This window comes from Etheostoma spectabile, chromosome 23, assembly GCF_008692095.1.
Source record: "Etheostoma spectabile isolate EspeVRDwgs_2016 chromosome 23, UIUC_Espe_1.0, whole genome shotgun sequence".
Classification (NCBI taxonomy): domain Eukaryota; kingdom Metazoa; phylum Chordata; class Actinopteri; order Perciformes; family Percidae; genus Etheostoma; species Etheostoma spectabile.
Genome location: NC_045755.1, coordinates 4,626,935 through 4,630,785, shown reverse-complemented (window position 1 = coordinate 4,630,785; position 3,851 = coordinate 4,626,935). Strand labels below are relative to the sequence as shown.

At 41.5% G+C, this 3,851-nt stretch overlaps 2 long non-coding RNA genes across 6 annotated transcripts in view; one reads left to right on the top strand and one right to left on the bottom strand.

The window, feature by feature from the left end:
- Positions 1–295: 295 nt before the first annotated feature.
- The window catches only part of LOC116673129 (uncharacterized), a 54,630-nt gene continuing 51,074 nt past the window's right edge, over positions 296–3,851 (bottom strand). The window contains exons 3-4 of one of the 4 annotated variants that reach the window (XR_004327761.1): positions 1,511–1,580; positions 296–995 (exon numbers count right to left, since the gene is read on the bottom strand). This is a non-coding gene — a long non-coding RNA (uncharacterized LOC116673129). Of the gene's footprint in view, positions 1,581–3,851 lie in introns of all 4 variants that reach the window. The other 3 variants (XR_004327763.1, XR_004327762.1, XR_004327760.1) reach the window with 3 other exon arrangements.
- Positions 980–2,727, top strand: LOC116673130 (uncharacterized). 2 transcript variants are annotated; one of them, XR_004327764.1, is made up of 3 exons: positions 980–1,224; positions 1,324–1,999; positions 2,135–2,727. It is a non-coding gene; the product is annotated as an uncharacterized LOC116673130 (long non-coding RNA). The 2 variants fall into 2 exon arrangements; XR_004327765.1 differs by having other exon boundaries at positions 1,305–1,999.

The window sequence follows — 3,851 nt, the reverse complement described above, 5'->3', positions numbered from 1 at the left end:
CTGACCAACCGCTGGAGGGTGACCGACTATAGTGCAGATGGCCACCTTTGCATGTCGGTCCTCTGTCAGTTCACCAAAAAGATTAGAAAGTTTGCAAGGCCTCTTAGACCAGAGAAGAGAAAGTACACAGAGGACAGCAGCAGCAGCAACTGCAGCTGCAGTTGCAGCAGCAGCAGCGCAGGAAGCTGCAGCAGCAGCAGCTGCTGCAGCCAGTCTCCAGCAAAGAAACGCTTGAGACTGTGATGGACATTTGCTCTGCTGCACCCTTTGATTTTCAGATTAAGAAACTGGATTCTTACCCCTGAGGGCTTCCACGGTAGCGTCTTGCACCGGTAGCGTCTTGGGCTGACTGAGGGGTTATTATTGTACATTTGTATATAGTTTGTCTCACCATGGTTGTGGTACACAGGTCAGTGTTTTTGATGATCTTGCACCGGTGTGTATTGCACCTTTCTTTATTTCTTGGTGCTGGCCTGTGTGTCTGATCTGGTGGGAACTACGAGGGAGCTATGAGCATCACTTGAGATAGGAGCTCTCTCCAAAGACAATCACATTTTTTTCCCATCCCGGAGGAATTAAGTATTCTAAATTGTGGTTTACCCCATCATCGGCCCAGAGTGTGTTGGGACAGACACCGACCCACTGCAGCCTTGCACAGCACTAGCACTTCAAATGGATTTCTTTAAATAATACTGTTGAATGTATTTCCTTGAGCTAGAAATACATGCAACATTATTTAATGAATCGGACTCATCACTAGCATCACAAGCTAAAGGCTTCAGTTTGAGCTAGGAATGAGAAGACCTAGTGCAACAGCTGCATGATCAGTCAGAGCCAACCACACTACTAGTCCACCAGAGACAGGCAGGTGGACGAGGAAGAACAGGCTGATAGAAGAAGCAGGAACAGGTGGGACCAAGCAAGATAGAGGCCAGAGAATACAGTATTAAGCCCACCTGTGCTTCTCTCTCAGCTAACCTGACCTGCCAGTCTGCCTGCAGAGAAGAAAACACAGGAAGAGTTATCAAAAGGCTAAGTAGTCCTTAACAGATCATCTTCATCTTTAATAGTGTTTACGGTGAAGTAGAACCCTATACATACAACAGTATCTGTAGTAACTGTAATCCCCCATATCTGCAGTTTGTCTTTCAGAAAAAGAAGAGAAGTCTGGATGAGACAAGGAAAAGAGACAGCATCCATTGTGAACCCTCTCCTAAAAAAAGTGTAAGTATACATTTGTATCAAATACAAAATGGATAGTTTGTCTGGCTTTTTAAGTGTGTTTTTAACTAATACAATCCTAGACTGCCATCTGTCTTTTAGAGAGAGGGAAGAAAACAACACAAGGAAGAGACAAGGAAAAGACCTGATGAGACAAGAGGAGGCAGGACAGCGTGCCATTGTGGACCCTCTACTTTGAAAAGATGAATACACAATTACCCCATCTTTGTAGTGAAATCTCTGTCCTGAACATGAGTTCTTCTGTTTACCTCGTTGATGAAGTTATTACCTGCTTTTTTTCTTGATCTGCCATTTGTGTTTCACAGGGAGAGGAGAAACCATGCACTGGGACCCGTCTTCTGTAAAAAGATAAGTTTACATATTATACCCAATATTATCAGAATGTCTGTTGTCATCGATTGTTCTTATTTTAAGTGATTGTTCAAATTATTAATAGTTACGTTATCCCTATATCTGTTGTTTGCTTTGCTTTGAGAGACAAGAAGAAACAGCAATAACTAGAAACTCTGTCACTTAGATTCTTTTTCCTGCTGTAATAATTCCTATAGTATTCCTATATTGACAAGACAAGAAGCCAGCATGCTTTCTGAAAACATTTGTCTTTTAGAGACAGGAGACACCAGGAGACAAGACAAAGACCAGGCGTGAAAAGCAGCGGAGAAACAGCAGGGTAAAGCTGCTGCAGCAGGACCATCAGAGACACTACTGACCTGAAGATGACACAGCTACACGGCTCTCGCACATGCCACCAAAATTTGTAAGGGTGCGGCAAAAACATTTCACCTAACGTCCTCGCATCTGGTGCCTCTCCACAAACAAAGCAATGGTGTTTATATCGATATGGTTTATTGTTGCGTTACCTGACCTATTTCTCCTCTTACTCTCAACACAGCCCCCGCCCCCATTCATTTCCACACGGCTCCCCAGCAACATGGAGAGACACAGCGGGGACAGCACCGGTCCACACTTCTGACATTTTTCCGCAGTTTGAATTGTTACTAACACAGCTTTATGTTGTTAAGCATGAGAGGCAAACCTGTAGGCTCATTTGTGCCAGTGTTTCCGCTGGTAACTCTGTTATTGCGGCCGCCAGGGCAAAAGAACAGAAGACGTTACTGAAATCAACTAACTTCAGTTGGTAGAGTAATAGCGTGTGAGACGGAGCCTGCTGGACCTGGGTGAGAGATGTGACCCATGGTGACATTATCATAGTTAATATAAAATGCAGCGCAATGACGATACAGACATTACATATACACAAGACGTGTGTGACTCCGCTGACCCGCCAAAGCGCATTTGACACGTGCTGGACCCATTCATAATTCTTCAGTCCATCGCACTCCTCCCTATGTCTGTCCATCAATTTTTTTTTTTTCATTTTCGGACTTTATTTTGATAGGAAAGACATGAAAGGGGAAAGAGGGGGGGATGACATGCAGGAAAGGGCCGCAGCTCGGAGTCAAACCCTGCCGAGGACTAAACCTCTATATACTGTATCTACCAACTGAGCTATCCGGGCGCCCGCTCTCTCTTTTAATCAGTCTGTTATTGTTGTTGAAAACAAGTGAAGGAGCTTTCTCACTGAAGCACTTCAAACATTTTATTTGTTTTAAATATTTTTATATAAAGTATACTTGTGCCTCAAATAAAAACAATTATTTACCTACACCTTATTCTTGTTTAAAATTATTTACTTAATAAATATGAATGTATATGGAGCGTAATAAACAAGTAACCTTGAAATTGTGGCGTTAACGGCGACGCAAAGATAAATTGGGTGCACCTAAATTTTGTGCTGGTGCACCTAAATAAAAAAGTTGGGTGCACCAGTGAAACCAAGGCACACAGTAAGTCTGGAGCCCTGAGCTACATGTGTCATGTTTGGTTGTTACATTGTAGCATGAGGTGTACATTTCCATTTTAGTTATTTAAGCACCTTTGGGTCAATTTAAATGTTTGTTCAACCAATTAAGGGACAAAAATCATTCTTTTTCTTATTATTAAGAAATCCCATGAAAAAACTTAACCAACAAAAAATATATCCTTTAGTATTATCTGTGCAGCTACATGATGAACATGGCTACTATATATGACTGAGAACACAGAACACACTTGGTAAAAATAAATTATTTGTTGGGTTGAGTCTCTTTAGGGATGTCATCATGATACGTTATTTCACTCAAACCAAATTCTTTTTAAGCCTAATCTGATCACATGCCATACAATTCTAGTGATAGCATTTAAACATATTAGTTATTCTTTAATTGACAAGTTAATAATTTAAAATGTGGACTACCTGCAAAATGAAATGTGATTCCTCAAAATGATGGGCCTGTGTGGTCATTAACTAAGCCGCAATCACAGTAGACTTTAACATGTTAACTGGGTTTTCCTGCCCTCTAGTGGATTTTCAGGGACAGAGGCAAACCCGGCCAGACTTGCTGAATCATTTTATTAAATACAGGTTTTTTAAATACTGTTTCTTATGTGTGTTTTACCACCTGGTACGTTTGATCATCTAAAAGGTATGTGTATATTCATGAAGTGTTTACATGAAGAAGAAAACTAACTATGTCAGAAGTGGGATTCGAACCCACGCCTCCAGAGGA